The 13,109-nt window shown below is 39.6% G+C and overlaps 1 protein-coding gene across 1 annotated transcript in view; it reads right to left on the bottom strand.

The window, feature by feature from the left end:
• Positions 1-12,350, bottom strand: part of LOC105931735 (histone deacetylase 7) — a 59,078-nt gene extending 46,728 nt beyond the window's left edge. Inside the window, 1 exon segment of the mRNA XM_036151877.1 lies at positions 11,997-12,350. The gene's annotated coding sequence lies outside the window, so the exon portion shown is untranslated.
• Positions 12,351-13,109: the final 759 nt, after the last annotated feature.

Genomic DNA, 13,109 nt, shown 5'->3' on the forward strand with positions numbered 1-13,109 from the left:
GTTTTGATGCCTATATTGTGGGGGTGCACGCTATGGTTCGGGCCGCATTAATCGTGAAGGAAGAATAATAAAGAATAAGATATAGTCCGTTTAGAGGTGCATAGTAATAGGCCCTGCCCATGCATTTGCATTGGGAGGCAGTGCTGTGCGAAGCACAGCACTGCCTCCTCATTGCACATGCAAGGCAGGCGCCTAATTAACAGCAATAAACCAACACATCATTGTGTGTTTAATAAATCTACAGGCGCCATCAGGGAGTTTTGAATGCAGTTAATGTGTTAAATTTCCGCAATATTATAAACCATTGAAATGCACCTGCAAGACCCTCGGGGTGGGGCAGTTAGGGGGCCAGTAAATTAATTGGGGTAGCCAGTTCCCCCCATGGCCCTCCCCTTGTGCCCCCCACTGACTCTCCACAGACAAAAAGATCCCTTTTGTAGGGGTTTTCTCCTCCTTTACATATAAGCACACGCCATCTGTGCATCCTAGCTGCGAAATGACAAACGGTGGTTGACTATGACTGAGGAAACATGACGTCCTCCGTTTGCGCTTACAGTAACCATTATTGCGCAACTACTAAAACAATGATCTCCATAAAGTATTAATGATCTCTGACAAATAAAGACGAGTACTGGGAAGTCTTTTCTTTTTTTTCTTTTTCTTTTTTTTTTTTGCAATTGTTGAGCCGGTAGCTGCATAGGCAACAACTACAAAAGTATGCAAAATGTCCTTTGAATGACCAAATAGTCCAAAATCACACCAGCTGATTTTTGACGTTTAGAGTTCAACCTACATTTAAATTCCCGTTTCCCCCCCCACACACACTTCACGGGAACCCGGGTAACATTGTTCAAAGTAAACGCGTTACTTGTGACAGGAAAGCAACAGTGGACTAGTTTTTGTTTTGTTTTTCAGAGGAAGTTTTAGAAAGTTGTTTGCCGAGCATGATAGCATGTAAACAATGCCTACCTTTACAGGCTGTGAAGTTCAGAAGCGACGCATTTAAGACCAAAAACGAATTCAAAGTCGACTGGAAGCCAAAGGAAATCAGACAGCAGCAGGAGCGGCTGTGAACGTCGTCTGACAGCGTGTCCTCTTCATCCTCGGGGACGTTTTTCTCAATAGACCGGTCGTTATGGTAACAATTAACGGACGATTTACTGTAATATCATCTGAAGTGTCGTCAAAGCGCGCGCCGCTGTTTGATTAAAGCGAAGCGCTGCAGCGCGAGGCGCCCCTGTTATATAAAGCTCTCAAAGAGAAAACAATGACTGTCGCGGAGCGCCGCTCTGTATTTATCTGCCTCTTCCTCACTCACTCTGACAGCCTGTCGGCGGTGAAACTGCTCATAAACCCCGCTGGAAAGTCTCCCTTGTAGCGGCGGGCGCTGCTGGTGTGAGGGCTCCATCTGCTGCCGAACCCGGTTGGGTGAGGGAGGCCCTGTGTGTGCGTGCGTGCGTGTGCGCGTGCGAGCGTGTGTCACCTTTACCTTACATCTGGCGTAGAAGTGGATGCAATGAATCCTACCTAACAAGATATCCCAGCTCTGTTTAGAAAGAGCTATTATTAGTAGCCTATCGTAATATCTCTCAATCAGAGGAAAGCTAAAGCAAATACGAAGACTCGGGCATCCTCCCTGTCACATTACAATTAAAGTTAAAATGAAGAAATGCGCTAATGAAAGGTTTTCCATGTAGGACCACTCTAATATAAAGAGTTACCTGCTCCTTAAAGTGACAAAAACTCTGCTATTAAGCGAAGAGTAAATAATGTTTTCGCTTAAAAGTAAATGTCTAAATGGAATGGTTGTGGATGGATAGGGTTCCCTGTCCATATGGGGTGGGAAACTGAACCCTTTTCTGTTTTCCAAACCAAACACTCTTTGTTTTATTTACATTTACCGGCAATGTAATCACGTCAAAGTGCCGTTTTAATGGATTCCTTTCTGATGTGGTTACTTCTAACAGCCCAAAGCTATTCATCTAAGCAATAAATTATATAAAATCAAAGTACAAAATATATACCGCCTCACATAACCTTTAAAATTTTAGCATGTCAGACTCATATATTCAAAGTATATGCGTGTGAATGGGCTCGAGGCAAGGTACACCGTCACCGATAGCTGCACGTATGAACTTGTCAATATGCATATATGTGATGTTCTTATTCTATTCTCGTTTTTTTTTTTTTTTTTTTCCTGACGCAAATAAAAGATACGTCTTCTTCGCTATGAGCAACGACTTGTAAAAGAAAAAAAAAAACATACAGGGTCATGTATTCATAAAAACAAAGGAAGAGGGAGAAGAGACAAAGAAAAATGTCTGAGAAATAGTGAATCTTTAGACGTGCTAACATTTGGCACAGTGGAAAAAAAAATTCTAGATGCCTTCTATGAGTAGGGCAAGTGTAAGCACAGCAATTTTAAAAACCTCAAACTGTGATACAGATCACTTTGTTTTTCCTTTAGTTCTTGCTAAGTGAAAAATGAACTGCTAGATAAACCAAATGTAAATACATTTATGTAATAAAAAGAATTACTAATTAAAATATTTGTGCAAACAGGATAAAGCAGAAAAAACAATGGTGTTTCAACATTTTTATCATTTTAGGTTTAAAGGATCTAAATACAAGTCTTTAAAGGTAATTAGGGGCTTTCACTAAAGAAGTCACCTTATTAAAGTCTATGGCTTCACTTTTTGGTTAGTTTATTGCAATATAACTTAAATATATAAGTTTTAAACAAAACTAGAGACACTAGAAAAAAAAAAATTAGCATGGCAAATGCTAAATGTACGTTAAATGTAAGTTAACATGCTAATTTAGCTTTTACCATGTTTGGCTTGTGACCAGTTGAGTTAGTAGTTGTCAGCTATGAAATACTATAAAAACCTGCAACTGTCTTTACCTACAAAAAAAAAAAAGTAATCTCTCAAGCATAAATTCATGTGTAAAAAAAAAAAGTTTTATTACTGTTTCTTTTAAAGTGCTCCAATAATAAACCACCAACACCAGGACCCTGGAACCGAGGCATTGACATAACATACACAGTAGAAATATTAGTATTAATTCATCTCTCTATAAAAAAAAATTACTGTATTTTAAAATGTGTTGTTTTTGGCAATTGCTGGTAGATCCATTAATTACACAAGAAAATATATTTACATCCACCTACTTGGTTTAACCCACACAAAAATGCAGAAATACAGGTCCTGTGAGAGTGAAACAGTGAGTCACTTGTGAAACACCACAGATCTGTACAAAAATAGCATGGACTCACATCGATTGAAGTAAACCAAACAAAAGAAACCTATTACTATGTGCTTATTTTAGATTTGGACTAATGAGAAAAAAATGTGTCTTAGTCTACAGGCTTTAAAACCACTATGACAACAAGAACAACACACGGAAAAATGTTTTACGCAAAAAAAGTTTTAAATCTAGTATTGCCAAGCCTTTAATATACATTAATATTATCATCATCACTATCCGTAGCAGCAGTAGTAGTAATATACCTTTATTTAACCACAAAGTCCTATTGAGTTAAATAATTGGAGTAAGTTTTTGTGATTTATTTACAAATGAAGTGGATTTGAATGCATAAATGCGTCTGCAGGAAGATTGTCTTGTTTTTTTTTTTTTGCCTGCTTGTTCTAGTTAATGATTGACATAAAGTGGCGCTTGAATGTGAAGTGAACGGAAAATGTTCCATGATTTTCAAAAGATTTCACTCATACAAAACTGAGAAATGTATCTTTTGTAGTATTTTTTTTCCCAGCCCCCTTTATGCCGATGTCTCTAAAAGGTTTCAGGGGAACCAGCTGACTTCAGAGTTCAGTCATTAGTTAATAGATTCCTCGTGTGCACGATCTCGGGATACATACAGCTGTCCAAACAGCATCATGGAGACCGATCAACACACCAGGTCAGGTGACACTGTGAAGGTGGCGATTGGTTGCACTGGAAGATACTGCAAGATGCTGCTTATATATTCTATAAGTCTGTTGATGAGAGCGTCATCTCCTCTGCCATCATCTGTTGGGGCAGCAGCATCAGAGCCAGGGACCTGAAAAGGCTCAACAACCTGATACAGGAGGTTGGCTTTGTTCTGGAGACGATGTTGCAAAGAAGGAAAATGATGGACAATCCTGAACATCCTCTTCATGACGTTGTCATTGGAAAACAGAGTCTCTTCAGTCAAAGGCTTCTTCAGATCGGTTGTAAAACGGACCGCTACAGGAGATCTTTCCCGGCCACAGCCATTACCATCTTTAATAATTTCTAGACCAAATGAGTTACATCAACATTGTATTTCCCTCTGGGATAAAGTATTTTTGAATTTGAACTAAATTTTATTTGGGCGGTATCAGAGTAAAGGGGGTTAAAAACAAATGCACGCTACACTTTTCAGACTTTTACAGCTTAAGAATGTCTTTCCACTTCACAGTGTTGTGATACTTTGTGTTGATCGTTCACATAAGATGCGTTGAAGTCCGTGGTTGGAATCTGACATGTTAAAAAGTTCAAGGTTTTTTTTTTGTTTTGTTTTTTTTGTTTTTTTGCAAAGCTCCCTTTACTTTTAATAATTAAAGTTGTGAGAAAAACATTTTGGCACCAGATGGAATATATTTACTGTAAGTGATGAGGAGACTGAAACAAACCGCACAAAAAAATGTAAATATGGCCATTAAAATAATTTGGTAAACCACAGAGGCTTGTGTGAAATTAGCCGGTCAAGCCAAGGGGGCGGCCTCAAACTCTAAACCAATCTTAAGAGCCGTCGGATGCTTTTATTTGTTTTTTTAATTCTCCACTAACTTAAAAAAAGAGTGATATTTTAATTTGAGGATCTGACCATCATGTGAACCCTTTTGACAAGAAGGTTCTGTTTTCGATCACATGAGCTTATCAATTCGGGCACACACGCTCGTCCAAGAAACCTTTATTTCCACGTGGTTTTCCACTCTCACATGTCCTTCTCCAAATTGAGATTTTATTAGGTCTCAAAGTCATCACCCTGCTTGTGGCCAAATCCAAACTGTGCCAAGTAAAGTCAGCATCTTCAGATCCACAAAGATAAGCCAAGCTCCCTGAATACGGCTTTTAAAACATCAACAAAGTAGACCTTTTTTTTCATGTGACTCAGACTTGGTCCTGGTTCTCTGAGGCAGTCAGTAGGTTTTTCTTGCTGCTGAGATAAATTGTTTACCTAAGGGGAAAATTATGGGCAGGGTTTAAAAAAAAGAATGAAAAAAAAATAAGACGCTACCATCAACAACAGAGTATCTTTTCCCCTGTACTCTTGGCAGGCCATCTCACAGTCACAGGGTCGACTGCGGCCTCAACAATTTGAGATACGTTCAAGCAAATTGAATTTCATAACATTCCATTTTAAACTCGGCATTCTTGAGACAGCGCTTCTCCCAGAAGCAGATGTAGAGAACGCCTGGAAACCATTGCCTCTGACATTATGGCACACTTCCCCAAAATTAGACAATTTAACATCGTTATTGGAAAATAATACCGTACAGCTAAAAAAAAAAAAGAATGTTTTTATTTATAATTATCTCATGATCCATCATCAAAATGTTGTTCATGTGAATCATGTGAAAAAGCCAGCTGCGCTATCGGTATATGATTTGTAGCAATATCCCAGAAAATATTTTGAGTTATCATGCGTAATTATATGATATTGATGTCGGTCACTGTGGAAGTTTGTCAGAAGGACTTATTAAGCAGACGTTAACATGCAATGCCTTATAAAAGTATTGACTCGAAATATTTCACATTTTCTCATATTGCAACTGCAAATTTTAATTTTATGGTGACAATAGTGCACAATTGTGAAGTGAAAGAAAAAGTATACTGAAATCTGAAAAGTGTGACATACATTTGTAAATAGTCACCCTGAGTCAATAATAGTACTGAACTATATTGGTGCAGGAGAAGCTAAATTATTATATAAGTTTTCTCCACTTATCTGTGCAGTACATACAGCTCAAGCCCTGTTAGACTTGGTGGATGGCATCTAGGATAATCAGTTTTCAATTCTAGGCTCAGATTTTCAGTTGAATATTGGTCTAGACATAAACTCTGGATGTTAAGGTTTGTTTTCCTGCTGGAACGTGAACCTCCATCCCACTATCAAATCTTTTGCAACCTCTAAGAAGCTTTCTTCTAGGATTGCCCCAGCATTTTGCTTCATTCATTTTTCCTGCAGAAGATCCCCACTACACCAAGCTGCCACCGTAGCATCTCATATTGTCTCGTAATCTTTTCAAGGTGATGTGTCATGTTAACTTTTCTAATTAACAAATTTCATTTTCACATGTAGCACTTTGTCTGTTAGCAAAAAGTTTCATTTGAGGAAGTTAAGCACCTTCTTCCACATTTTCCCGGAAAAGCTTGTGGCAAACTTCAAACTTGATTTAAACCATGGTTTTCTTCTTGTCACGCTTCCATGAAGGTCAGATTTGTACAACATTTCCAGAGTCACTATAGGTGTCTTGGCTGTTTTCCTGTTTAATGCTCTCTTTGACTAACCTGAGCAGTTCAGGCGGACGATCATATCATGTTGGATGTCCAGAATTAATCTTGCTTCCAATCATCACTACAGCACAACTAGTTTGCCATATTTACCACTGCTCTCTCTCTCTATTTGTCAGGTTTTAGTCATCAAATAAAAAAAAAAAAAGTATTTTTCTGCACCTTCTTATTATTCCTTCGGTTTGGGCACATGTAGACCCAGTGTTTAAATCAGGTCTAATGCTTAGTGGGTTGGCTGCATTTACCAATTGAATGACTTCTTGGGGCAATTGGATTTTATTTAGATTTAGTGGTCTCAGAGTAAAGAGAGCACTCTGGAAAATGTAGATTTTTCTTTGTACTAAAGTTTGAAAACTGTGTATAATTTTCCTTCCAGCTCGCTAATTAGAATTATAAATGAGAGTCAGGTTTGTGGCATAACGTGGCAAACAATAAAGAAGGTGCAAGACGGTCATCATCAGATGTCAATTATTAGCAAATTGTTTGTTTCCAAGGAGTTGAAATCCGGTTGCTTCAATAAATCCTCTCCTCTTGCATTTGATGAGAATCTATTCTAGAGGTCACTGATAAGTTATCCAAAAGATAACCCTCAAAGCCGCTCGGTTCCCTAAAAGAATCTCCAAAAGAAGAGAAATGGCAAATGTTCCCTAATGTGGGTCGATCTCCAAGGTGGAGGCTTGTGGCCTGTGGTGCTCACTGCTCTTCCAGTCACAGGAAGGCGGTAGGAATGAGAAGAATGCAGTCAGGCAACACGGTGATGGAGAGAGCAGCAGTTGCAGGGCAGATTGCCAGAAAAAGGAAAACACTCAAGGAAAAGATATGGTGAGAATGAAAATAATTACAGAATAGAAAGAAAAAGAAAACATTTGCCAAACAATATAAGATAATAAGATTCCCTATTCTGGTAGTAGAGAACTCTCACATACAAATGTTGGGATTAGATGGGTGGAAATGGCAAAACTCTGGTCCCTGATAGCAGCTGTTTGGGGTGGATAACGTGCGTTATATTGGTGGGGTCAGCGAGCGAAATGACACAGCAGATCACTGGGATGGGTTTGGAATGTGTGGAGTTATCAGTCGGACAGATTTCCTGGCAACCGGTGGAAGCCGGGGACCTATAAACAAGGATTTGCTTTTTTAACGATCCAGGGGGTCATCCTATCTCACACACACACGCACACGCACCCTGAAAACAGGGGAAATAACACGGACATTGACAGAAGGTACAAACAACATGATAATGTCTGGTTTTTACTTTTTTTAACCCTTCTCCGTTTGTTTTCTGCCTTTTTTCATTCTAAGAAGCTGAATGCCTATCATACCCAGTCTGTAGCAGCATCTTGAAGCACTTTAGGCTGCTTTCTGTTGTTGAGGTCATCAAAGTAAAACCATTTTTGGTTCATCAGTCACACCGCAATGATCACCTATCTAGTACTAAGTAAACTCAGGGCTTGGACAAAAAACCCTCTGGGGATATCCGTTGACTGTAGTGACAGAAACCTTTAGGTCCTCTGGATTTTGGAGTGGAGTTTTAATAAATTGGATTTCCTTCCTGCAAATCCAATCAGAACTTATTAGATTTGTGTCGTGGGAGGCTTGAAATTGGGTAGAATAGCTCAGACTCTTTGTTCCCCTTCTTGGGCTATTGCAAAGTAGCGTTTTTTGTGGCCTACTGCTACTGCACTCACGGGGACTTAGCTATGTAGGTGGGAACTGTAGAGGTAAAGTGAATGTCAGGAAGCGAGGTTTCCCAGCAGAACACCGCGTTAGACGAGAGGCGATTTAAGTTGAGCAGCAAGGTGAAGGTGGAGGGACTCAAAGGCGAAACAGCGGACAGGAGGCCGCAGACGAGGGGCTGTTACATGCTGTGTTGACCCAACTGAAGGGGCTGAGAAACAAACAGCACGGCTGGGTAAAGGAAGCCAAATAAATCACTGAACACAGACTAATCCAAAACTTGGCAGATAGAAGTCAGGAAAAGAGGCAGACACAAAGGTCTGGCAGGGAGCTAAGGAAACCTGGCAGAATACGTACTGAGGAAACAAAAGCCATATAAACAACAGGTGAGTGGAAATCAGTAAACAAAGGTCAGGCGTGTCAGGGGCTGGGTTAAAAAGCGATTCAAGTAACTAGGGAAAAATTCCCAATGTAAAACAGGAAGCGACGAAAATCAAAATAAACTGTGGCGGGGAAAGACTATTGGAACACCGAACATGAGGAAAACGAAAGGTATGACTGTAATAAAGCTGGCAGTGACAAGGAAACAAACAGATATGAATATGTTTACAGAGCAAGAGTAAAAAACCCAACTACAAACAACTTTGTGGGCTGATTAAGTCACTGTAAACTCTAAAACACAACAACAGTTCTGCCATTTTCTTATCATCGTAATCTAATATCTGTACAGTATCTTCTTGTTGCACAAAACAGACCTGTGAAACTCAGCTGACCCAATGTAATCCATCCGCCTTGCTCCAGATACCAGCAACAATATGGCGTACCTTAATAAACTACCATTAACGCTTTAAGTTTGAGATGTTCTCCAGCCCTTTTGTCAAGTGTTAGGTCAAGATCATGTTCAGTATGGTCAATAATTTCCTTACCCTTTTCAATATAGTTATCTATGTTTTTTTCTTTTTTTTTTAAAGAACATGGAAATGGATAAACCCTTGTTAATGTCAGATTTTTTAAAGATAGCCCCCCAAAAGCTGTTTCTAAAGATGCTGCATGCACTGCAAGAGAATAAGATGTCAGGGGTACGTTAAATTTACGTCGTTAAATTACTTAAATTTGAACATAGAGTCCAGTTTGATAGACATCTTTGTTCAAAGCGAAGCAAATTTTTTAATAGCCATTCGTTTCCCACACACTGCAAAAACGGAACTAGACATAAGTAAAATGTTCTTAAAATTAGTGTATTTGTCCTTGATTTGAATAGTTAAATAAGATGATTTGCCAATGGAATTAGATTTTTGCACTTAAAATAGGAACAATTCATCTCAATCATCTTATTTCAAGTGCAGGATATCTAATTATCTTATTTTAGGGGTCAAAATACTCATTCCACTGGCAGATAATCTTATTTACCTGCTCAAATCAAGGACAAATGCACTAATTTTAAGAACATTTTACATATTTTTAGATCCATTTTTGCAGTGCACTCCGTCTACGTTCCAGGCACATATACAAGATGCACTCTTTGTGCTAAACCCTGTCAGAGCTTTGATCTGTGGACAAACGTGGTTAAAAACAAACAATCATACAACACAAACCTAGCATATGTGTTTAGGTAGTTGCCGCTAAGCTCAAGGTAGCAGCTGCATACTGGCTTTGAACCTAGACGGCGCGCACAGCGGTGGGAAACCTCTTAAGCCTTTCTGCTCCCGGCAGCAAAGTAAAAAGTAACCACAGAGGGGAGCGATAGCGCTTAAAGCGGCCGCCTGGTTTCTCTGGAAAGTGGCTGTGATGCTGGAAAGTGCTGCTTTACGACGCCTTCACACTCCAGTGACAGCTCGTGTGGAAAAAGCACGAAACACACGAGGCAAAGAACAATGTGTGCAGATATGAAAGGTTTAAGATGTGGTATTTAATACATCAGAGGTGCAAGACTCTTCAGCGCACAAGACTTTACTCAGACTGGGGTAAAATTAGCATTCATTTCAGGGGTGTCATTAAGTAATATTAAATATACATTCATTAACTACATCAGGACACATGACAGATTATTTGAAAATACCCCAAATCCACACAGGGTCAAAAGTGAGAGCTAAACTCAAGAGAAATGAAAAGGAATCAAAGGTCTTGCTACGAGGGTGGCTGCTACTTTAATCCACTAACTTTAAAACTTTTCAAGGTCCATTTGTTAAGAGCCTTCCTTATTATTACTTTACTTGAGTTTGCAGCCTTTTCTGACACTTGCACCCTTCACCAGACTATAGAAGACATATTTACTTTCTTGGCCAGTTATAGTACATTATAATTAATCGATTTTGGAAGTTGCTGATTCATTTTGGCAAAGGAATAAAACAGAAAATAAAATATAATTTAAAAATAGAAGCCTTAACATGATGGTGTGCATTTATATACAGCCCCTTTTATCCTCTTGTATCACCTGATTCCCCAAAATTTAATCCAGTGCAACCAATTACCTTCAGAAGTCACATTATTAGACCAACTCTATGATGGCCTTACACATAAAATCCCAGTAGAACACAATGATGTATGCGGTTGAAACGTGACAGACTGTGAAAAAAGTTCAACTACAGCCAGGCACTGTCGTTCAGATATGTTTTACATTTGAACAGAAATGCTGATCAGTTTTAGCCGTATGGATGTGCATTCATGGGAATATGGTCGGCGATTGAAAAAGGACAAGTTGCTGTCTCAAAGGACTCGCTCAACTTCAACAAACCTGAGGTCTTATGAATTATCTCTTACTGACGAAAACACAAAACAACCCAAGGTTAAAATGATTTTTCATTCAGTTTGTCTGCCTAGGCTGATATTTGGTGTTTCCTCGCTGCCCTGAAAAGGATTCAAACGTTCAATACATTCTCCATACCTCTGCAACTATCTAATCAGTGCATTATCAGCTAAAATGACCCCAAGTGCCAAAGATAAAATCTGTAGATGTTTTGTTTCATCCAACCGCAAAAAAAAAAAAAAAAAAATGAAAATGCATGACCACAGAAAATGATAATTTATGGTGTTAGTGCCTTTTTAGTACCTTTTCTTTTTGTAATGGAAGTAAAACACAGGCCGAATCTCCATCTTTTATAAAGGATGCTTGTATAGAAGCACTTTTAACATTTTACAAACCACTCCTTAATCAGTGTCGGCTGGACTGTTTGCTGCATTAAAAACATAATTGTAGACGCTCTCATTGGGAAAGCAATTTAATTAACTCTCGCTGTCAACACCACCACTTCTCCTTTCATCTCTACCTCTCTGCTCATCTAATCCCTGGTTGTACCAGACCCAAGTTTTGTTTCTTCTTTTCCCTGCCTCTCTTAATACTTTTTGTGGACATACTTGCTCTCCAGGGTGGGTGTTTCTGCTTCCAATTTTCTCCTCTTACCCATCCTGGGAACCAGCACTTACAAAATCCAAAGAAACGAGACCAGGAAAATAAAAAGAACTACGTGTTTCTATTGCTCACCACAATCTTTGCTGTTTTTTTTCTTCCCTCTCCCCACTTAGCATATCTGTATAATTTTTTATGGCATTTGCATTAGCCACAAAAGTGCGTCCAGAATGCACCAGAGCAACAGAAACAAAGCTGACTGCTTTCCAGGAGCCTAACTGAAGATGAGCCTTGAAACAGCAATCTTACCGGGAATGTGATATCTAAAGAAAACTGTCCATGTTTGTGAAATCTTTTACTTTTATGCCATGCACCTAACTGTTCCTTCACAAATACAGATGTAGGATGAAAACTGAAATGTAAACCTTACCGGTTAAGGGAACGTTGTCCCACAGCAGTCCAGTCAGTCAGAGAGGCAGCAGCAGGATGTCCTGGCGCTTGGGGAGAAGATATCTCTGCTTTGACAGGGGAGTGGTGCTGCAGAGCTGGAGACCCGGCTGTGCTCTGACAAAAGGAGTCACAGACAAACTGCTTGACACTACGAGCGCTCTCTGTCTTTTCAGTGTCTTGCACTTCCTCTCAACTCGTTTGCTCTCTTGTTCTCTCTCTCTCTCTCTCTCTCTCTTACTCAAACACACACGTTTAATCGCATCCCCTTAATTTTTCTGTTTCACACAGGACACTCTGCCCTATCATCTCCCCGTCAAACTTTCTGCCGGTGCTGCCCCTGCGGTGAAAGCTCTGTGGAAGGGAGAGAGGGAAGGAGGTGGAGGTGGAGGGGGGGGGGGAGTTACTGGGCTGTGGTGACTGTGTGTGTATGTGCAAGAGAAAGAGTACACTGATTGTGTAGTCACTCGTGTCTGAAAGACAATTGCAGGAAGTGTTGTTTCAGGATGAACAAAGTACAGAAGACAGCAATGAAAAAGTGCATCAAGATAAAAAGGTACTTGAACAAGTTTTAAATCGGCCATTTTATGGAACATAACCGACAATCAATATAATTTGATAAGCACAATTTTTCAAATCAATTCAATTTTATTTGTATTGCACCAATTCACAACACGTCATCTCAATGCACTTTACAAAGTCAAATTCAATCAAATAATCCAGGTAGTTTGGTTAAAAAATGTCCTATCTAAGGAAACCCAGCAGATTGCATTGAGTCTTGACAAGCAGCATTCACTCTTCCTGAAAGAGCGTAGAGCCACAGTGGAGAGTCGACTGCATTTTTGATGGCTTTGCAGCAATCCCTCATAGTGAGTATGCATGAAGCGACAGTGGAGAGGGAAATCCCCTTTAAAAGGGAGGAAAACCTCCAGCAGAACCAGGCTCGGTGTGAACGGTCATCTGCCACGGCTGACTGGGGGTTAGAGAAGATAGAGCAGAGACACGAAAAAAGCACAGATGCACACATTGATTCAGGAATCCTTTCGATGTTCTATGGTAATGACAGATGATCTGCCTCCCCTGGTTGGTGTCACAG

Source organism: Fundulus heteroclitus, chromosome 20, assembly GCF_011125445.2.
Source record: "Fundulus heteroclitus isolate FHET01 chromosome 20, MU-UCD_Fhet_4.1, whole genome shotgun sequence".
Classification (NCBI taxonomy): domain Eukaryota; kingdom Metazoa; phylum Chordata; class Actinopteri; order Cyprinodontiformes; family Fundulidae; genus Fundulus; species Fundulus heteroclitus.